The sequence below is a fragment of the Mesoplodon bidens genome (genome assembly GCF_964165515.1).
Source record: "Mesoplodon bidens genome assembly, chromosome: 17".
NCBI classification, from domain to species: domain Eukaryota; kingdom Metazoa; phylum Chordata; class Mammalia; order Artiodactyla; family Ziphiidae; genus Mesoplodon; species Mesoplodon bidens.
The window spans coordinates 16,121,601-16,145,401 of record NC_138174.1 but is presented as its reverse complement, the minus strand read 5'-3'; the positions used below and the strand labels follow the sequence as shown (position 1 = coordinate 16,145,401).

The following is a 23,801-nucleotide window of genomic DNA, read 5'->3' as shown; positions in this document are numbered from 1 at the left end:
ATTGGAAAAATATCAAAGAGTTTTCTCAGCTACTTCTCTCTCTTTTTTGTGAACAGATTCTTTATCAAGTCTTTGCATTCCATCTCATTCCCTAGGACTGCTCAGCGCATTGTTTTTCTTGTGTAAACATTTGATATATTTTGCATATATTTTATATGTGTGTATATGTATATGTATTATATAGGTATGTATTGCTTTTATTTTTAAAAATCCTCCTCTTTTATAGAATATAGTAGTTGCTTGCAGGGAGAAGAATGTGGTAGCTAGGAAACAGGGGTGAAAAGGAGGTTTTATTCCACTCTATATATTATTTTCTACCTTTTGAAATCTATACAGTATTTGTGAATTATCTATTCTAGTTCATTAATTGATTTACTTTTACAGTAAAACTATTTCAGATTAAAAGAAATTAATTCTCTCCTTATGTAGTCAAAAACATCATATCCTTTATGATGAACTTATTTTTTTTTAATTAGAATAATAAACTGCTCTTGATAAATATTGTTTTAGGAAAATATTTCCCCAAAATGGTTGTTAGACAAATATTGTATGATCTCACTTATATGTGGAATCTAAAAAAAAAAAAAAAAAAAAGAACTAATAGATACAGAGGATAGACTGGTTTCTGCCAGAAGTGGGTACTGGGGGGTGGGCAAAATGGGTGAAGGTGGTCAAAAGGTACAAACTTCCATTATAAAATAAATAAGTCCTGAAGAGGTAATAGATAGCATGGTGACGGTTAGTTAATAGCATGGTGACTGTATTGCATATTTGAAAGCTCCTAAGAGAACAGATCTTCAAAATTCTTGTCACAAGGAAAGAATTTCGTAACTATGTGTGGTGATGGATGTTAACTAGAATTACAGTGGTGATCAGTACAATATATACATATAGCAAATCATTATGCTGTACACCTGAAACTAATATAATGTTATATGTCAATTATACCTCAATTAAGGAGAAAAAGAATGAAGTCCCCATGGTCAGACAGCAGATAGCCAGGTAGAAATCTCAATTATGTTACATTCCAGCTGAGTGTCCTTGGACACACTGGGTAAGCTCTCTGGGCGTCATTTTTTTCCCATCTGCAAATAGAAGATATGATGGTCTCTACTTCACAAGGTAGTTGTGAAGATTAAACAAGTCTTGTGTGTAAACCCATAGCACAGTGCCTGGTACACAGTCAAGTCTCAATAAATGTTACCTTCAAGACAAAAATACAAAATTGTTTTAACCAAAAGTTATAGCAGGGCCTCCCTGGTGGCGCAGTGGTTGAGAGTCCGCCTGCCGATGCAGGAGATACGGGTTCGTGCCCCGATCTGGGAGGATCCCATATGCCACGGAGCGGCTGGGCCCGTGAGCCATGGCCGCTGGGCCTGCGCATCCGGAGCCTGTGCTCCGCAACGGGAGAGGCCACGGCAGTGAGAGGCCCGCGTACCGCAAAAAGAAAAAAAAAAAAAAAAAAGTTATAGCAAAAAAAAAATTGTTAAAGGAGACTCCATCTAGTAGAAATTATAACAATATATTCTTAAAACATAATTTAAAGAGGTTTTACAGCAAAATCATATCTCCTCATCTTATATCAGTAGCAGCAAAATATAGATGCAGTAGCAGATACTGGAAAGCATTTATTACTCTAAAGTGCCATACTCAGTGGTGGCAAAACTCTAGAAACATTCCCTTTAAAAAAAAAATTTATTAAAGTATACATGATTTACAATGTTGTGTTAATTTCTGCTGTACAGCAAAGTGGTTCAGTTATACATATATATACATTCTTTTTTCATATTCTTTTCCATTATGGTTTATCACAAGTTATTGAATATAGTTCCCTGTGCTATACAGTAGGACCTTGTTGTTTACCCATCCTATATATAATAGTTTGCATCTACTAATCCCAAACTCCCAATCCATCCCTCCCCATCCTCCTCTTGCTTGGCAACCATAAGTCTGTTCTCTATGTCTGTGAGTCTGTTTCTGCAGAAACATTCCCTTTAAAATGAAGAAAAATATGAAGATGATGTGATCATCACGTTTTAAAAAAATATCTGAGAAGACAAAATAATAAGTACAAATACTGTCAAGGAAAAAGCAAAGTTATCATTTGAACATGGTATTATTACTTGAAAAAAAAGAGAAATCTATTAAATCTACTAGAAATAATGGTAGGTGGATAGTTACGAGATGTTTAAAATCAATAGGCTAGGAACAACTAGATATCCACGTGCAAAGCAATAAAACTGGACCGCTACCTCACACAATACACCAAAATTAACTGAAAATGGATCATAGCTCTAAAAATATGACCTAAAACTACAGAACTCTTAGAAGAAAGTATAGTGTAAATTTTTGTGACCTTGAGTTAGGCAATGGTTTCTAAGATATGCCAAAATAAAAAATAGATAGATGAGAATTCATCACAATTAAAAACTTCGAAGGACACCATCGAGAAAGTGAAAAGAAAACACACAGAATGGAACAAAATATTTGCAAATTATATATCTGATTCATCTGATATTCAGAATATATTATTTAATAAACTCTTAAAACTCAACAGTAAAAAAAATAAATAAATAACCCAATTAAAAATGGGCAAAAGACTTGAATAGATTTTTCTCCAAAAAAGATAGGTAGTCCCCCTTTGCCCGTGATTTCACTTTCTATGGTTGTAGTAAACTGTGGTCAAAAATATTAAATGGAAAATTCTAGAAATAAACAATTCATAAGTTTTAAATTACGTGCCATTCAGAATAGTGTGATGAAATCTTGCTCTGTCCTGCTTCATCCCACCTGGGATCATCCCTGAGTCCAATGTATCCTGCCCATTAGTCACTTAGACTTAGTAGCCTTCTCAGTTATCAGATTGACTGTAGTTTATCGAAGTGCTTGTGTTCAAGCAACTCTTATTTTACTTAATAATGGCCCCAAAGTGCAAGAGTCGTGATGCTGACAATTAGGAAATGCCAAAGAGAAGCTGTAAAGTGCTTCCTTTAAGTGAAAAGGTGAAAGTTCTTGGCTTAATAAGGAAAGAAAAAGAATTGTATGCTGAGGTGGCTAAGATCTAGGGTAAGAACAAATCTTCTATCCTTGAAATTGTGAAGAAGGAAAAAGAAATCTGTGCTAGCTTTGCTGTTGCACCTCAAACTGCAAAAGTTCAGGTCACAGTGCATGATAAGTGCTTAGTTAATACGAAAAAAGGCATTAAGTTTGAGAGAGAGACCACATTCACAAAACTTTCATTACAGTATATTGTTATAATTGTTCTATTTTGTTATTATTGTTGTTAATCTCTTACAGTGCCTGATTTGTAAATGAAACTTTATCATAACTATGTATGTACAGGAAAAACATAGTATATATAGGGTTTGGTTCTATCCAAGGTTTCAGGCATCCACTGGGGGTCTTGCAACAAATATCCCAAGGAGAAGGGAGACAAATGTCTACAGATGGTCAAAAAGCACACAAAAAGAAGCTTGTTGCCTTTCAACCCCAAGTGGATATTCTGAGATTCAATCTTGGCCATCCAGGGTTAGTGCAGACCCCACAAGGTAAAGGGCACGACTCCCACAGGACTGTCCTTACTTCAGATGTCAGGTCCACTTTGGAGGTCCCAGGCCACCCATACTTCTGACCAACTGGCTATAAATTCAGGGCTTTCCATGACCCCCTTAAGTCCAATAATTCACTGGAATGCCTCACAGAACTCAGGAAAGCTATACTTACAATTAAAATTTTATTAGGAAGATTACAGATTAGAAACAGCTAATGAAGAGACAGCTGGGGGGAAGAGAAAATAGGAGCAATTGCTAATGGGTTTGGGTTTCTTTTGAGGGCAATAAAGATGTTCTAAAGTAGATGGTGTTGATAGTTGCACCACCTTGTGAGCATACTAAAAAACCACTGAAATATACACTTTAAAAGAATGAATTTTATAGTATGTGAATAATATGTCTAAAAAACTGTCAATAGGCTTGGTAAGAGTTAGGAAGTATAATGAAAAAGTATCCCATTGAACAATAAGAGCATTAAGATTGAACTTGACGGGCTTCCCTGGTGGCACAGTGGTGGAGAATCCGCCTGCCAATGCAGGGGACACGGGTTCGAGCCCTGGTCTGGGAAGATCCCACATGCCACGGAGCAACTAAGCCCGTGCGCCACAACTACTGAGCCTGAGCTCTAGAGTCCGTGAGCCACAACTACTGAGCTCACACGCCTAGAGCCCGTGCTCTGCAACAGGAGAAGCCACCACAATAAGCCCGCGCACCGCAACAAAGAGTAGCCCCCGCTCACCTCAACTAGAGAAAGCCCACGCGCAGCAACGAAGACCCAACACAGCCAAAAATAAATAAATAAAATAAATAAATTTATTTTAAAAAAGAAAAGAATGAACTTGACATGAAATATCTTAGGCCTATGTAAGGAATCTACAAATCCTGATCTAGGGTCATAATCAAAGACCTAAATAAATGTTTAGGGTATGTTTCCGGATATTTTGAAATATTGTGAAAAGTAAATTCTTCCTAAATTCACATATAAATTTAATAGTATTCCAGAGGATTTCTTTTTAGGAGGATGTGTCAAAAGTAGTATAAAAATATATGAAAGAGGGACTTCCCTGGTGGTCCGGTGGCTAGGAGGGCTAGGACTCCACGCTCCCAATGCAGGGGGCCCGGGTTCAATCCCCGGTCGGGGAACTAGATCCCACATGCTGCAACTAAGGGTCCGCATGCTGCAACTAAAAAAGATCCCGTGTGCCACAACTAAGACCCAGGGCAGCCAAATAAATAAATAAATATTTAAAAATATATGAAAGAATATATAGTATAGTATAAAAATACATATGGAAGAAATAAGTCAATGTAAGTTCATCCACTGTAACAAAAGTACCACTCTTGTGGGGATGCTGATAATGCGCAGGGGCAGGGGATTTATGGGATCTCTCTGTACCTTCCTCTTAGTTTTGCTGTGAACCGAAAACTTCTCTATTAAGTATACATCGTGCCCGACATAGGATGGTTCGACTTACAATTTTTCGACTTTATGAAAGTGCGAAAGCAATAAGCATTCAGTAGAAACCATGCTTAGAATTTTGAACTTTACTCTTTTCCCAGGCTAGCGATCCTTTTTCATGATGCTGGGCAGCGAGCTGCAGCTCCCAGTCAGCCTCGTGATCACAATACACTTACAACCATTCTATACCCAGACAACCATTCTGGTTTTTACTCTCAGGACAATAGTCAATAAATTAATGCTATATTCCACACTTTATTATAAAATAGGCTTTGTATTAGATGATTTTGCCCAACTGTAGGCTAATGCAAGTGTTCTGAGCACATGTAAGGTGGGCTAGGCTAAGCCACGATGTTCAGAGGGTAGGTGCGTTAAATGCACTTTTGACTTAACAGTATTTTAAATTTATGTTGGGTTTATTGGGATGTAACCCCATCGTAAGTCGAGGAAGATCTGTATATATGGAAGAATACATATGTAAGAATAATGGACATTTTGAAAAAGAGGAGAAGAGGTAACATTAAAGATAATATAGTCTTTAAAAAACATACAGAGGAGATAAGGGTCATATCAGATACCCAAACACATTATAAAACAATACTGATTAAACGTATAGTATAGGCAAAGGACTCACAGACAGAACAACCAATCAGAATGAAAAGTCAGAAGCAGATTTAAAGTTATTTACAAATTTAGCGTGTATCAATGACAGCATTTCAGTTGAAAACAGAAAGGATGGATTATTTTATAAGTTTGGGATAATTGCCTTAAACAATAGGAAAAAAAATAAAGTTAGACTCCTACCTCACAGATATAATCAAAAGTTTAGTAGGTTAAAGATTTAAATGTAACAAGTTTCTAATGAATCCATTAATGACTAGGAGAAAATAGTTTCTCTTAGTTAATTTATATAATCTTGGGTACAGAATGTCTTTCTTTTCAGCATTGTAATATAGGCAGAATTATAAAGAAAAAAACTGATACATTTGACTACTTAAAAAAAATCTTTATGCCCAGAAAATTAAATTTAAAGTTAAGACAAACCAGATGAAAACTTGTTAGAGTATATGTAGTTCTAAATGTAGAATACACACAGATGTACGATAAATATATAGACAGGGCTATTAAAACTCAATAATATAAATATTCGAAGTCAGTATCTTATGTTCAGAGGACATGAACAGACATTTCACAGAGGAAGCAATGTACTTGGTCAATAAACATTTAAAAAAAAAATTTAGTCTCACTAGAAATCAAACAAATGCAACTAAAAACAAGAGCCTATTTTTCATCATTAGATCAGCAAAGATGAAAAAGAATTATATACTCAGGGTGACAAGAGTGTGGGAAAGAGCATTCTCAGCCACTATTGGTGGGAATATAAATTGAAACAATTTAGCAATAAGCATTTTTAAAAATCTTAAATATGTAGCTACTCTTTGATGCAGAAATCCTACTTCTAAGAATTTGTCCTAGGGAAATACAAAAAAAGAATTTGTCCTAGGGAAGTAACCAGTTATTTGTACAAAGATTTATTTGCAAGGATGTCCACGTACACATTGTTTATAAAAGTAATGAAAAAGGAAATAATATAAATGTTTCATAGCAGGATATTGATTAAAGAAGTTATGATATGCCCATACTATAAAATAGTGTGCATCTGTTCAATATTTTAATGGTGTATTTATTGACATGGACAATATTTATTACATATTGGTGAGTTAAATTATAACATGGCATGAGTATATTTTATAAAAATTGTAAATGCTACTATATACACTATTTTGGCAAAAGTCTGAAAGAAAATAAACCACCCGTGTTGATTCTGGTTTGTTCCGGTGACAGGATTATGGGCACTTTTTCATTTATCCCATTTCCATCTTCTCTGTAATTATGTAATAAAATGATGATTATCAAAGAATGACAAAATTCAAAAATCAAAAAGGAAATAAATGGAGAAATAGCTATTAAAAAATAAGAGTCCTGAAGACAGAGTCTCTTTGTGACTATATCTCTGAATATAAGTTAGGCTACATGGGTTCCATGAAAACAAAAATCCTCTGGACTTCACTAAACACTGACCTGAAAGGGAGAGAAGTGCCTGAACATTCTTTGTGAAATCCCACCTGCACGATGCTATTTTAAAAATCGTACTAATGGTTATAAAGGATCTTGAAAGGAGAAGGCTAAATAAATTACAATGACGGAAACAAATTAGCAAAAAGAATCTATGATCTGGGAATTGTTATGTGTATGATAAATCATCTCAGCAACAAAGGCCTGTTTTTTTTTAGATGCAGCCACATAACCCCTGCTGGGGAATTCTTAAGGAGAGCTGCCGAGCTGGCTGTTTCATTTCGTGATTTACTCATTTCTTCCAAGAATATTCAGACTGAAATTGGACTGCCTGTTGTTATGCATCCTTAAAAAACAAAAATAAATTCTAGCAGAATGGGAGCAAAACTTGGTTCTCTTATCTAACGCATTTAGAGGTCAGTTATAATAAGCAAAGAGACTACTCTGTGTGACGGACAAAAAGATATGGGACCAAACAGGCGTAAGGGAGAGTTTTTTCCTCTCACAAGTGTGTGTATGACATGTGCAAAGTGCATAAAGCGAGCCCTGGGATGGTCCAATAGCGCACTCGCTACTCTGGGCATTTTCCACTACATTTACCTTTTATATGCTGTGCCTTAACTGACACAAAATGTAGAGAAATTTGCATGATTTGGTTATTTATTATTTGAATATGCGGTTTAATGAGGTCTCCTGGTGTCTTAGGTTGGGCACCAGGAAACAGACTCTGAGACAGAGATTTGTGGGCGGGAAGTCTATTGGGAACAACACCTATAAGGGAGCCAGGGGAACAGGACAGGGGCAGAAGTTTGGGCTCAGGTGACCTCATGGGAAGCTCAGGAGGTGGGACGGCTCATCCGAGTCGTCTCATATTGAGGCAAGAGGGCTGGATCTTTGTACTCTCTTCCACTTGTACCTATCACTCACCCCTTTGGAAAGGGGCCTAACCTTAAGGAAGGCTGCTTCCTTCAGGCAAGTCCTTGAGAGGACTCAGCTGAAAGCCATCAGCAGCCAACACTTCCGGCACCTGGGGGTCTCCAACCTGAAGGGGGATCTAGGCTGGGTGTTATGGACTGAATGTTTGTGTCCCCACTTTTCCAAATTCGTAGGTCAAAACCATAATTCCCAGCGTGATGGCACTTGGAGGTGGGACATCTGGGAGGTAGTTAGGGTTAGATTAGGTCATGAGGGTGAAGCCCCCATCGTGGGATTAATGCCTTTATAAGAAGAGGAGGAGACACATGAGATCTCTCTCTGCGTGAACGAACCAAGGAAAGGCCATGTGAGAACGTAACCAGGAAGAAAGCTCTCACCTGTACCTGGCCATGCTGACACCCTGATCTCAGACTTCCAGCCTCCAGAAACCTGAGAGATAAATGTTTGTTGTTTAAGCCACAGTGGTAATTAGTTTTGGCAGCCCGAAATTTTTTAAGATGCTGGGCATTGCAGCGAACACTATAGACAGTAATACCCTGACTTACATTAACAGTGGAACATTTCTCAACTCTGTCCTTATCAGGTAAAACATGAGAGGCAAATTAATAGTTGAAGGTAGAATTCTTAAGAAAGCAGTTCTGCATTTTAATCAAAAAGTATTTATTTGACTTCTAGAATGGTAAAGTAGGAATAATTGTTACTCTCCACCTCTTGCCCTGTTATCAATCCAGGTTATGTAGTAAGTTATTCTGTTAATAAAGAAGTGAATTTAGTATCCAAGAGAAAAATTTGAATTGTATTTGTTTCCCTCTGTTTCTGTCACTGTCACTTTTCTATCTTATTTGGAGGACTAAAAAGGCCACTTAGGGACTTCCCTGGTGGCGCAGTGGATAAGATGCCGCACTCCAAATGCAGGGGGCCTGGGTTAGATCCCTGATCAGGGAACTAGATCCCACATTCATGCCGAAACTAAGAGTTTGAATGCCACAACTAAGGAGCCCGAGTGCCACAACTAAGGAGCTGGCAAGCTGCAACTAAGGAGCCCGCCTGCCACAACTAAGACCTGGTACAACCAAATAAATAAAGAAATAAATTAATTAAAAAGTAATTTTTAAAAGGCCACTTAGGGTAGGCTGCTTACATTTCATAATAAATGGTGAAAAAATTTTTTTTGTTTTTCTATTTTCTTTTATTGGTCATACTGCTCAGCTTTGGAGATCTTAGTTCCCTGACCAGGAATTGAACCTGGGTCCCAGCACTGAAAGTGCCAAGTCCTAAGCACTGGACCTCCAGGGAATTCCCAATAGTGAAAAAGCTTTGATTTGAGTTTTATCTTGAAAAGTGAAATAAAAATTGTGAAAGTATATTTACTTTATATTTACCAAAATATAGACTATAATGGTAACTACAGGCTTACTCTTAGAACTAAGAACAAGTCAAATGACTGACTGGAATTTTTGGACATAATTTTTTCCAACAAAATCTTATAATGGCACAAGTGACATTTTTCCTTTGTATTTTATTTGTGCAGCGTGAAAATGAAGATGGATATTTAACAAAATGCTTGAGGTTTTTATTAATTTTCCCCTAGTCTCTCAGTCCTTGAGTTAAAACTCATGGGGAGTTGAACTCATCTTTGGAAACATCTCGGCTGTCTTCATTGTTTTGGATGTTTCTCTCTAGTTGTGGACATTTCCACTTGGACATCCAAGAGACATATCAGTCTTCATGAGTCCAAAACAGACCCTTGGTTCTCCATTTTCCCTGCCCCTTCCCCACCTCTACTCCATGTTCTCTCCTCCAGCTGCCCAAGACAAATATTAGGAATTAGCCTTGATTTCTTTTTTTTTTTCTTCTCTCACATGCGACATCCAATCCATCAGCAAGTCCACCTGGCCCTGCACCCCCAACCTGACTCCGTCTCACCACCTCCACTGCTTCCTTCCAGAGCCAGCCACCATCTACACCTGCCCAACCAACTTCACCACCTTCCTAATGGTCTCCCAGCTTCTACTCTTTGTCCCTACAACTTCTCTCCACAGAGCAGCCAGAGTGACTTTTAAATGTATTTATTTTTATTAGGTACAACATTTACATGGTTCGAAGTTCAACACACTATAAAAAGGTAGGCTCAGAGAACTCTATAACCTACTCCTGCATCCCTCACCCCAACTCTCTAATGATATTTATTTCCATTGGTATCTTTTTTTTTATCCTTCTAAGATTTTTTTTTTTTTTTTGTGGTACGCGGGCCTCTCACTGCTGTGGCCTCTCCCGTTGCGGAGCACAGGCTCTGGACACGCAGGCTCAGCGGCCATGGCTCACGGGCCCAGCCGCTCCACGGCATGTGGGATCTTCCCTGACCAGGGCACAAACCCGTGTCCCCTGCATCGGCAGGCAGACTCTCAAACCACTGCGCCACCAGGGAAGCCCTATCCTTCTAGGATTTTTAAGGCAAATGCAAGCATATGCAAATATATCTCTCACTTTATTACATAAAAGGTAGCCTACTATAGAGACTATTCTACAGTGTTCTGTATCTTGCTTTTTTTCACTTACCAATACATCCTAAAGCTCTTTTCATATTAGCACATAGAGATCTTCCTTATTTGTTTTTCCCGCTGCTTCTCATACCATCGTTTATTTAACCAGGTGCCTTTTGTTGAACAAATAATGCAACAATGAAAAACTTCATACAGGTGTCATTTCATCATGTGGAGCTGCATCTATAAGATAAAATCACAGAAATACAGTTGCAAAATCATGTATTTTAGTGTATTTGCCAGTTTCAAAATGAAAATTTTAGAGATAAATCTGATTGTCACTTGCCTTGCTTAAAGGCTTCCCCCAATTCCGCATCCCAATCAGAATAAAAACAAAAAGCACTGAGACCCACAAGGCCATCCCTAATCTTAATCCTAAACAAGGCCTTTGCCTACCTCTTCAATGTCAATGTCTTTTCCCCTCTTTCACTGTGGACTAAGCTCATTGGCCTTCTTTCATCAATCTCATAATTGCACGTGAGACGTGCAATTTCACTTTGTAGTTGATTTCCATTGTGTTTGGACTGTATTGTCAAATATGTGTAAAAATCCAGTCATCCACTCGAGACTTGACAAAGAAATTGACCCTAGAAGGGGAGAATAGATGTTACTGTTTAATGGGGATCGGTATTTACAAGTAGTCATTTGATAAGTAAACGTTTCTAAGTTATGATGACTTGTACTCTCCTTCATAACTTCAAACTTCAGGGATTCAGATAATGAATGCTGAGATAATGAGGACTTTCTATCATTCTGTAGCTGTGTGACCACAGATCCCAGACACATAAAGGTGGAAGTCTAACCTTACATAGAAATCCAACACGGTCGGAAAAGAACAGTGGGCTGGAAATGGCAAGCGCTGTGTTCTGCCACTAAGTAAGACGTGGGAGCTTAGGCAGGACATTTCATCTTTCTCTGCCTCATTTTATATGTATGAAAAGGAAGAAAATGGAATTCATCATGAGTCTCAACCTTTTCACTCCCCAGGGGTTCCTTTTATTACTCCCACTCATTTTTATAATATGTTGAGAAATTTTATCTACCAAAAGTTATTTGTCATAATTTGTTACCATGTTCATTGTTCACTGTTAGCATGTTCATTGTTAATTTATCAACACTATATATAATTTTGAATTCTGCTTAGCATTAAATAATCAGCTGCTGTTGGTTGACCCAAAGCAAAGAAATTCATATTTTCATTTGCCTGTGTAGCTCTATCTTGTTTAATTCCTAAGGCTGGGAATCTCAGGACCTATATGACTGTAAGTTTCTTTACCAGTCTGGGAGTCAACGTCATGTATATAATCATCTAGTCCAGAGGATTTTTATTTTTATTTTTAAATTTTTAATTATTTATTTATTTATGTTTTCGCGGCACTGGGCAGCTTGTGGGATGTTAGTTCCCCGACCAGGGATTGAACCCAGCCCTTGGCAGTGAAAGCATGGAGTCCTAACCACTGTACTGCCAGAGTTCCCTAGTCCAGAGGATTTTTTTTTTTTTTTTTTTTTTGCGGTACATGGGCCTCTCACCATTGTGGCCTCTCCCGTTGCGGAGCACAGGCTCCGGACGCGCAGGCTCAGTGGCCATGGCTCACGGGCCTAGCCGCTCCGTGGCATGTGGGATCTTCCCGGACCGGGGCCCTGCATCGGCAGGCGGACTCTCAACCACTGTGCCAACAGGGAAGCCCCTCTAGAGGATTTTTAGATGGTGCCTCACAGAGCCCTGGGGCTCAGAGCTAAAGTGAGGGTAGGGAAGGAGGAGGTGAAGCAAGAAGTCTTAGGGCCCCCAAACCTATTCTATCTAGAGTACCTCCACTTTTTTTCTGTCCTGTATATTGTGTTCTGCCTAGGATTTTGTTTGAAGGAAGGGTTTAAGCCATTAAAAATAATTTGAAAAATACATCAATCAAACTCGATTGTATAGATGAGGATAATGAGGCTCAGAAAAGTTCAATGAAATTTGCCCAAGGTTACAGAGCTAATTAATACTCTGTCTGCCAAATACTCATGCAGTCAATCAACACATACTTATTGAACATTGTGGAAATAAAAATTATAAATATAAAACTTTGATTCAGTCTTGGTCTAAAAACAATCTATGGGTCACCATGATGTTTGATCAGAAGCATTAGGATAAAAGAATCTTCTTTTTTTAAATTCAATGCTTTTTTTTTTTTGGCCACGCCCCGTGGCTGGCGGGTTCTTAATTCCTCGACCGGGGATGGACAGTGAAAGCGTGGAGTCCTAACCACTGGACCACCAGGGAATTCCCTAAAGAATCTTATTTTCACGAACTGGTGGAGAATTGACATTAATGTGCGTGCTACTCCTGTTTGGTAAGAAAAGGAAGGGAGGGCAGAAGAATATCTGCGTGCTGGTGACCGCGGGAGAGCAATGAACAAAGAGTCCTGTTAGAAGACAGGCCAGGGGGGGTAAAGGTCTTATTTCAGTTTAAATTCTTAGGGGTTCTGTCTCTGACTGTCACACTATTGCTATTTTTTAGTGTCACAGAGGAGGAGCCAAGATCATCTATAAGGTTTTTATTTCATTTCCCAAATTAAGCACGTTACCTCTAAGCTTGGAAAAACCTGTGGCTATGCAAAATGTGTTCATTTAATCTATAAGATATATTTGTAATAAAAGTCAATTGATTGAATTTGTTCAACTTAAGCTGGTAATAAATTCTCTGGCCTTATGATAGTTTACCTACGATGGGGTGTTAGGTATGTTCTGTTTTTAGTCCAAAAACTACAGACTCTCTGGTTCTAGCTTTCTCCCTGCAAACTATTTGAAATAAAGCGTGTCTTTGGCAGATTCAAAGACAAATGTACCACAAAGCCTCATTCTTTCTCAGCACCAATCAAGTCAGCCATTCTTCTAAGCATTGAGGATACAGCAATGAACATGTGGAAAGACTTTCCTGCTTCCATGGACCAGAATTGGTTCTCTTGGTTTCTGGTCCAAAGCTGTTTCTGCTACACTATGCAAACTGAAGACTCATTCTGCTCTTTTGCAAATACTTGTCATTACACAGCGTGCTTACGTCTCCCCCATGTTATTTATTCATTTATTCCACAAATATTTATTGAGTAGCTTCTATTACCAGATTATGCTAAGTGCTAGGCATCCTGATATGAATTAGCTCTCAAGGTGCTCACAGACCTATGGAACATAGACTTGTAAACAAATTTCAAACCAGCATAATAAGTACGATGGAGGGAGAGGAACAAGCTACAGACATACTACACAGCTGCAACTGATTAACTCCCTCTGGCATGATATCCAAACTTGGATTTGAAAGGTTGATAGAGGTTTCCCAGGCAAACCAATGATGGTGGGAGTAGGAATGGCGTATACAAAGGTACAGAGGAAACAAGAGAGAACATGCACGTTCTCAGAACTATCTGCTGTTTGGTATTGATGGAGTTTGAAGCACAAAGTGGAAGGGAGGCAGGAAATTGATGGAATCTCTATGTAATGGCCTCTATTTTCTCTGTGAGTGAAGAGAGACAGCATTTTTGGAGACTAAGGGAGGCAGAGGCTGGTAGGAAGTTTGATGAGAGGTTTAAAAGAGCTGCTGAATTGTTTATAAAATAGAAAGGATTAGGGAAAAAAACAGAAGGTCCATTCATGGGAGACTGGCCTAACAGATTATTGTTCACTTGTGCAATGGAATACTATGCAGCTAGGAAAAAAGATAGATACTGATATGAAAAGATCTACACGATATCTTATTTAGTGAAAAGAAGCAAGATGCAGAACTGTGTGTACTACTTTAACTTTTGTGTAAAAGGCAGTAGGAAATTAAAAATATTTCCTTACATGCATAAAATATCTCTGGAAGAATGCATGAGAAAGAGATAGCTTTGGTTGCTCATGGTAAGGGAAGCTTGATGGCTAGGTTACATTTTAGGGGGGAACACTTTACACTGTGTAGTTTTTATTTATTTACTTATTTGGTCGCACTGGGTCTTAGTTATGGTAGGCAGGCTCCTTAGTTGCAGCACATGGGCTCCTTAGTTGTGGCAATGTGAACTGTTAGTTGCAGCATGCATGCGGGATCTAGTTCCCTGACCAGGGATCGAACCCAGGCCCCTGCATTGGAAGTGTGGAGTATTATCCACTGTGCCACCAGGGAAGTCTCCTACACTGTATAGTTTTGAATTTTGGATCACAGTAATGTGTTATCTACTCAAAAATAACTTAAAAGTGAAATCTCTAAAATCTTTTTTTTAAAATTAATTTATTTATTTAGTTTTGGCTGTGTTGGGTCTTCGTTTCTGTGTGAGGGCTTTCTCTAGTTGCGGCGAGCAGGGGCCACTCTTCATCGCGGTGCGCGGGCCTCTCACTGTCGCGGCCTCTCCTATTGCGGCCTCTCTTGTTGCGGAGCACAAGCTCCAGACATGCAGGCTCAGTAGTTGTGGCTCACGGGCCCAGTTGCTCCGCGGCATGTGGGATCCTCCCAGACCAGGGCTCGAGCCCGTGTCTCCTGCATTGGCAGGCAGACTCTCAACCACTGCGCCACCAGGGAAGCCCCTCTAAAATCTTTTTAATACAATGAAAAGGAATAGTTGCTTAGGACAATGGAAGATAAAACTAAATTTTGGCGTCAAGGCTATGCTCCTCTGGAACCTGGTACTTATGCCTAACTTGAGGAAATGCAAAGGAGAATCTTTATTTTCATTAGCGGAGCCTATTTGAGAAAGGTGATTTGGTTGAATCATGGGGATCAGAGCTGTAGAGAGTCTATAGAAAAACCTAACCAAGGCTTCTGGCTTGGCTTCTGGCAGCCCAGGGTCTCCAACCATGGCTTCTGCAGCTTATTTACAACATCTCTTTGGTTACACCCAAGCAGCCCCTTAAATTCCTTTACTGCACTTCTTGGTGCAAAACCATGTTGGTACAAAGTGAATTAAAACAGAACCTTGCTCTTCAGGAGCTAGGAAGCTAAAGGACCCTGATTATTTCATAATGCGTGAACAAATAACGAACAGGACTAATTTTTGTGCGTGGATTGTTGAATCTGGTTCATTCTCTCACAAGCAAACCCTTTTATCTCTAAGCAAGTATATAAAGAAATGTTCTGGGTGTCTGACAGCAAGCCTGTGAAGTACTGTCTACGGGTCACATAACATCAGGGGATGAGGATGCAGGGATGACCAATCTGTCATCCCTGGGGTCTGGGACCACACGGGGCAATGACAGAGACATGAAGAGGACGTTGGAATAAAATGTGGTCCTTGCTATCGGGGAGGCATGAGCGGAATTCCGTGGGAGCCCAGAGGTAGGAGCAAGTAACTCTGCTTGGAAAGAGTTAGGAAGGGCTTCATGGAGGAGAAAATATGTAACCCACGTCTTAAATAAGGAGTTGAAGTTGAGGGAGGTGGAGAAAGACATTCCAAGCAGGGAGAATACAGCGGGCAAAGGCAGTGAAGATCAGAATAACATGGTGCGTTCATGGGACACCAAGCAGCTTGCTCCGACTCCATGGTGGCTGCTTTTCAGCGAGTGGCAAGTATCCGGGCTAGAAAGGAAGGTCCGGACAGGGTTATAAAATGCCTTGTGTGCCGGGTGAACACGTTTAGACTTTGTCGTGTCAGTAAAACGCCATGTTCTCAATCAACAGGCTAATTCGGTACTTTGCCATCACTCTCTAACCTGTTTTAAGCAGGTCGTCCTTCTGCTGGCTTCCATACTCTTGTTAGACACAGAACAGGGCTGTGGAAGGCAGGTGGGTAAACAGGGTTATCTTCCCCGTTCTCCCTTTTTATTCTCCTCTCACATCTAATGAGTCATCAAAGTCTATTCTGTCACAAATGCTTTCTTTGTTTTTTCCTTGGATCAACCATTTAGCAGGCATTTACCTGTGGCAGGTACTGGGCAAAAGGCTTTATACACACCATCTTATTCAACCTTCAAATAGCCCTGTGAGGTCACGTTGTAGTCAGTGTTCTTGGTAGCAGGCAACAGATGTCTTAAGTAGAAAAGCAATTTACTGGAAAGTTATCAGGCAACTCACAGAAGTTATAGGAAGGTCGAGGACTAGGTTCAGGGAAGAGCCAAGGGAACAAGCAGAGCACAAAGTTGGGATCCAACCTCAGCTACCATTCCCAGGACACGCCCCGCCATGCCTCCGGATGCTAATCTCACCACAGAGACTTCGAAGATTCTCAAGCTGACCACAGTGCCTTTGCATCACTACCCCCCAGCACAGAGAGGAGGGAGAGCATCAACTGGCTCTACTCAAAGCATGAGGAACAGCTTCTCTTTTGTGGCTTCCCAATCCCATTGGGATTCATTCAAATTAGGAAGGATGTCTAGATAATGCACTTCAAAAACGACAAACACCCATGAGTGCATTTTGTAGATGAGGGAATAGCCTTATAGCAGGTAGGTTAGGTAGTCAAGTAACTCAGCTAGTCAGTGGGGGAGCCAGGCTTGGAGCCCGAGTCAGCTTGTTTGCAAAGCCCACGGTGTGATGCAGTCCTCTGCATTGCCTTCTCTAAACCATCCCAGCTCCATTTCACAGCCCACACACCAGTCCACGCTCCCGTCACCTCGTCTGCATTACCACCTCCTACCTGATCTCCCTGCTTTGTGCTCCCCCGTCTCAGTTCATTCTCTACACAGTTGCTAAGATAATATTTTTTGAGTACCATCCACATTACATCAACCACTTGTTTAAAAATCCGTGACTCACCCCTTCGAGAGCCTTTCCTGATTGATATCATTCCACACCGATCACTCAGTAATCAGTGAAATAACGTTGCTACAGTGCTATCACAGATGCATAATTTATACTACACTAGGTTATATTATGCATAGTTTCTAGCTATTCCATTGATGTGTGACCCTGCTAAGGTCGGAGAGCCTGTCTTCTGCTGCTTTTGCGACTCTAATGACAGATACTAGCATCTAACACCTTGACTGTCTTCTAACTGAATCCTGGGCCCTCCAGGAGAGTTGTGGTGCTATCATCAATGTTATTATTTGCAGAGTACTTCTCACTGGCGAATTCATTATTAGCTTCCCTGACATTTCCCAATTGCTTCCTGTGTTTCTCTGCCATATATACTGTGCCCTACCTAGAGGAAGTGTGTTACAAAATTGCTAATAATGCTAACAATTTTATTTCAGCTTTTGGAAATGTTTCTTTACTCCACCCCCAGCTACTGTAAGTTGAGGAAAGGTAAAAAGTGGTATATGTTTTCTTTGAGCTGGGAGGTGAGAGGAAATATTATTTAGAGCATGTCCCTCCTTTCCAATTAGGAATAATAAAGGTTATATAAACATGGAGCACCACATGCAATTAGGGAATCTGCCTGGCCAGGTGACCAGCTTGAGGTTCCTATAGGAAAGCCTCTTGCCTGGTTCCCGAATTGCTTTCATAGGGCAGAGGGCATCGTTACCACTAATAATGCTCTGGACTCTCAAAAACCTCTAGACCCCCCTAAATCCAGATCAAGGAGGCCAAGGACCAGAGCACTGTTGGGGTTTCACCTCCCACCTCTCTGTGCTCCAGTCTCTAGCAACATTTTGTGAAGACTTGCCTCTTTCTTGAGTTTATGACATCAGAAGAGGTCATACCTACACACACAGCACACAACTTGAGGATCGCTCCCACCCGTAGAATGAACAAAACTCAGAATTTATTTAAACAATACTCATATATGCTGTGGTCTCTTCATAGATGTCAAGAGGAAGGATAAAAAGGTTAGGGTTTCTGTCTTCAAGGGGTTAACCTTCGGTATGGGGAGATAAATCTATTAAACGTACAATTGATGAATAATGGGATGAGGCAATAAAGTAAGTCTATACTGGGTATAAAAATGGCACATGGAAGGGAGTAATCCACTCTGTTTGGTGGTGGGATGGGGGTGTGGCTACCCAGAGGCCTTACAGAGGATGAAATGCTTGAGCTAAGACTGAGGAAAGGGTAAGAATTTGCCAGACAGATGAAGTGGGGAAGAACATTCTAGGAAGAGAGCAGAGAGGTGTACCATGGGACGAAAGGCTTAGGTTATTGTCAGGTATCTTGGATTCTGAAGATGCTTATTCAGCACCCATTCTTTCCTTCTCTGCAAATTTCCTAGACAGGGGGTTGAGTGTAACTGACCCCACTCCCGCCTCCAGGGATGGGTCTTGATTGGCCTTAGCCAGCTGGCATAATCCATTCCCCTGTCATAGCTGGTTCCCAGAAAGGCAGGTCCTCCAGGCCTAAGAAAATCAGCCATGGCATTCCTCAAGTATATTAGTTCAGGGCTGGCTATGTCCAATCAGAAAGAAGCCCAGGACTTTGGCTTGATAGTTGGGGAAGAGGAAGCATGTAAGCCCAAGAGCTGCTAGTTTCCACTTTGTTACTTCAAGGAAAGCCCACCAGAGCAGAGAGATGTCACACGGAGCTAAGGGAACTGCAGAGAAACGGAGCCAAACGACCTGAACAAACTCCGACCAGAGATTAAGTGGAGCCTTGTGTTCCCTTCATTCTTTGAAACATCAAGTCGGATTTTTTGTTACTTGCGACTAAAATCATTCTACCTGACCCAGTGTCACTGGGTTTGAGGGTGGGGAATGAATGGACTGGAGAGGTAGGCATGGGCCAGACGATGAGTATAGTTGTCAAAGGTTTCAGGCCGTGTTAGGGAGTAAACAGGACCTGATGTGAGTTTTAGAAAGATCACTCTAGCAGCGATGAGAAGCGTGGCTTCAAGGGAACACGTCTGGGGCCGTGAGAACAGGAAACCATGACACATTGCCGCTTCCTTCATCATTCCATTCAAGGGTGCGTGTTCTAGCTCCTTTTTGCATGAATCTCAAAAGGGAATCCGATTTTTAAAAATACTTAATCTGTGAACATATGAAATGGGACATAAATTCTTCAGGATTTTATACCTGGGAAGTAAGGATGTATGTTTTAGATGCCCATAAAATTCTTCAGGGATTGAATGTAGGAGATCAAAGTTAGGGTTTGACTATTTGGGCTATCAGTAATACGTTGGCCTCCTTCTGTTTCTCGGTGGAACTTCCAGTTTGTTCTATATTCCCTCTTAACTCTTTTTATTTATTTGTCAGTGCAGTCTTCTTTTTCTCATTGTTTTGAGTTTTTTGTTTTTGCTTTTTTCTCCCTAGAGACAGGATGGCAGTTGAAGAAAGAAAAACGTTGAGTCAATTGGCACAAAGGCCCTTTTCCCATGGTGTCTCTTCTCTTGAGGGGAATTAACCTGATCCTAACCAATTTTACTCAAGAGGAGGCATCTTTGATAACACATACTTGTCCCAATCTCTTTGGCCTCCAGTTATTAATTGCCAAGTAAATTCTATTGCTAGGAGCCATGTGCTCCACTTCACTGGAAACTGTTCTGTAAAGATACTAAGATTTAGTTAATCTTTCTGCTTGCTTGTCGTTGCTGAGCTTCCTCTTCATGCCTTGCACTGTGCCTGATACTGGGGACAGTACAATAGGAGAGGAAAGCTGAGTCTCTGCTTAAAAAGGCTTGTAGTATAAATTCTGATGATGGGAAGTGATTTCCTAAAACCAAGTCCATGAGGCCTAAGCAATAACAGTGGTTCATATCTAAGATGGCTGTGTTATGTTGATCCTTAAACTTATGAGAGGTTTTAAAAAGCGTGATCAGACATATATAAAGAGTTCCAGATGCCATTCTGCCAGGACTCCAGTGACATTAGAATTTTGGTCATTGACCACTGACCTTCCGTCAAGGTCTTTGAGGATAAAGATGATCTCATTCTTTGTTAACAGAATCATTTCTCTCCCTCATGTGTATAATTTTAGATGGAAAATGGAGCCAAAAGCAGGTACTTGTAGAAAAACGTGTGATCCCCCAAAGTTACCACAATACACAAAATGTCCATTCTGTAAAGAACTGTAGTTATATGTGAGAGTTAGAGATTGTTTCCTCCAAATGAATAAACCATTTTGCTCAAATGGCAATAAATTTCACCTCTTCCCCATTTCACTATTTCCTATGGGCGATATTCATTCTCCAAAGTTCCCATTTAATTCCTTCTTACACTTTTTTTTTTTCCCTCTTTTTTGGCCGTGCCATGTGGCTTGCGGATCTGCGGATCTTAGCTCCCCAACTAGGGGCCGAACCTGGGCCCTCGGCAGTGAAAGTGCCGAGTCCTAACCACTGGACCACAAGGGAATTCCCCCTTCACACATTCTTTTAAACATTATTTGATGTAGGAGATTTACAGCAAAATTGACCGCATACTTGTGCACCAGAACCCCAGCATAGTCCTGACCTTTATTTTTAAACCAAAATCTTTTCCCATCAACTCCTCTTCTCTGCTTGCTCATTGGACTCTAGAGCCAGTGACCCTCTAATGATAAAACCAAGATATGAACCAAATCGAGCTCTGTCCTTGACTTCACAAGCGAGTTAAGCACATCTAGAGCCTGGCTCAGAGCAGGCACTGAACAAATATTTGCTGGATAAAAGAATAAATGAAGATAATGTCTAAGGAGTTGTGAGTTAGTCTGAGTTTGCTTGAGCTAAACTGAGGACTCTGGCAGATTTAAGACCCTTGAATGACAAGCTGAGGAGGTTATATTCTCATTTCTGCTTTCAGTCAGCAAGTTTTTGAGACCCACCCTGCTCTAGGAATAATAGTCTCACTTCCTCTTGACCAAAGGCACTTGGGGTTCCTCTGCGCTTGGGTTCCTAAGGAAAGAGTTCACTGGTCACAGTCCCTGCCCCTTGATTCAGCCCAGGTCAGGGCTAGTGTAAGGGCAGGTCTGCAGTGGCATCAAAGTTATTGGTGAAGAGAAAGCCAAGAAGGAACAGAAACGTACACTCTCTTCCTCCTTCTCTTTTCTTTCACTATTTCACCCTAACTGTCACCATTTCCCTAGAGTGGGCTCCCACTCCCACTTCATTCTACCCTGTCCTCTGAGTTCCTCTGCAGAAAATTCCAGAAGAGTTGTTTTTCCTTTGAAATATAGATGACCCTAATTCCTGTTTATTGCTGGCAGGAAAGCAAAATGGTACAGCCACTTTGGAAGACAGTGTGGCAGTTTCTTACAAAAATAAACATACTCTTACCATACAATCCAGCAGTCTGGCTCCTTGGTATTTATCCAAAGGAGTTGAAAACTTAAGTCCACACAAAAACCTGAACACGGATGTTTACAGCGGCTTTACTGATAATTGCCAAAACGTGGAAGCAACCAAGATTCAGTAGGTAAATGGTACATTCAGACAATGGAATATTATTCAGACAATTCAATATTATTCAGTGCTAAAAAGAAATGAACCATCAAGACATGAAGGAACTTTAAAAAACAGGTTACTAAGTGAAAGAAGCCCATCTGAAAAGCCTGCATACTGTATGATTCCACCTATACGACATTCTGGAAAAAGCAAAACTATGGAGGCAATAAAATGATGAGTGGTTCCTGGGGTTGGGCGGCAGGGAGGGTGAACAGGCAGAGCACAGATGACTTTTAGGACAGTGAGACTATTCTGTATGATACTATATGATGGATACACTTCATTATATTTTTTACTTTTATTATTGTTTTTTTGGCCGCACTGCACGGCTTGTGGGATCTTAGTTCCCCAACCAGGGATCTAACCCACACCCTCGGAAATGAAAGCACGGAGTCTTAACCACTGGACCGCCAGGGAATCCCCTATACATGCCATTACATGTTTGTCCAAACCCATAGAATGTACAACACCAAGAGGGAACCCTAAGTCAAATGATGGACTTTGGGTGATAATGATGTGTCACTGTAGGTTCACCAGTTGTAACAAAGGTACCACTCTGGCAGGGGAGGCTGTGCGTATATGGGGACAAGGGAGATATGGGAAATCCCTGTACTTTCTGCTCAATCTTGCTGTGAACTTAAAATTGCTCTAAAAAAATAAAGTCTATTAAAAACATACATAGATGGGTAGTTAGATGATACAGCTGTAGATATAGATATAGATACAGATATAGATGTAGATATAGTTATAGAAATGAACTTTACTTCAGACCTTTGAGTACAGGAAAACCTATTTTTAGCCCAAGGTTTCCTGGGCTAAAGAGGAATGGGGAGGATTGAAGAGGAAGATTAAGGAAAAAGCCTTGCAAAAGCCTTGTGCTAGCTTCCAGCACAGGTAAGCAGGCGAAAAATCACAGGCTGTTTTCTGTTACTCAATGGCCCCCACCCCCCCAAAAAAAGACATTGGTCTGATCAGAAACATTAGATGCTACCAGTGGAAGAGCATGCAGGCCGGCTAGTCTCTCATTCTGGGAAAGGCAAGGCAATGGGAGATGGGCCCCGTAGCTGGAGACCCAGCCCTCTGTATCTCAGATCACTTTTCCTGTGCCCTTCCATTGGATTCCCAGGTCTGTGGTTCCCGGATTACCCTAGACACCAAGGGCCACCTGCATTAGAATCACCTGAAACGCTTTATACAAAGTCAGATTCTCAGGTCAAGCTCCCAGAAAACCAAATTCAGCCATTCAGGGATAGGACCCAGGAATTTTCCAGAAGTTCCCAAGGCACTCAAGCGCAGCCGGGTTTCAGAAGCAAAAAACCCTTGTTGCCGAGGGAGTCCTAGTGCCTGCTGCTGGGAAGGGAATGGGGAAGGAAGGGAGGAGGAAAACAAATGGAGGGATGCTTATCTGATGCAATTTAAAAGATATTCTTCTGGAGAAGCATCATTCGTCATGGAAGTCCTATGCCAAGGGACTGATAGTTTTGCACTGGAGAGATTTTGTGAGCCTGCCTGGGACCCACCAATGCATATTTGAGTCAGCAAGAAACTTCAGAGTTCAAAACAATGAATGCTAGACTTCCAATAAGTGTGGACTTCCAATAAAGATGGAATCTCTATTCTCAGACTTTTGCCCTTTGAAAAGTTGGGACTTCTGCTGCAAGATGTTGTGGCCCTGACTTGTGACCCAGTTCTGATCATTAGATTTCTCCTTTGTTTTGAGACTAAGTCGTCATCTCCACCCCTTTTCTTCTGTCCCCATGTTTTCCCTGTGGTCCCCTTCCAAGTCCTTCTCAGCTTTCCCCTCTTCCTTTAGAGGAGCTACTTGCCAGATGCTGGCCTCTTCCTTCAGATGAATGATCTTATTCTTGTTTCACAACAGCTCTGTGAGTTTGGTGCTGTAATGTTCCAGATGAAGAAAGGGGGGCTCCAACAGATTCAGTGACTTGCTAGAGGACACACTGGTGAGTGGCTCTACTCACACCTTGCCCCCTAGTTTTGACAC

At 40.7% G+C, this 23,801-nt stretch overlaps 1 long non-coding RNA gene across 3 annotated transcripts in view; it reads right to left on the bottom strand.

Annotated features, from left to right (window-relative positions):
- Window positions 1-23,801, bottom strand: part of LOC308605161 — a 49,678-nt gene that overhangs the window by 18,195 nt on the left and 7,682 nt on the right. The window contains exons 2-4 of one of the 3 annotated variants that reach the window (XR_014013614.1): window positions 10,962-11,152; window positions 10,582-10,748; window positions 856-1,085 (exon numbers count right to left, since the gene is read on the bottom strand). This is a non-coding gene — a long non-coding RNA (uncharacterized lncRNA). Of the gene's footprint in view, window positions 1-855; window positions 1,086-9,541; window positions 10,749-10,961; window positions 11,153-23,801 lie in introns of those variants that run through there. The other 2 variants (XR_014013613.1, XR_014013615.1) reach the window with 2 other exon arrangements.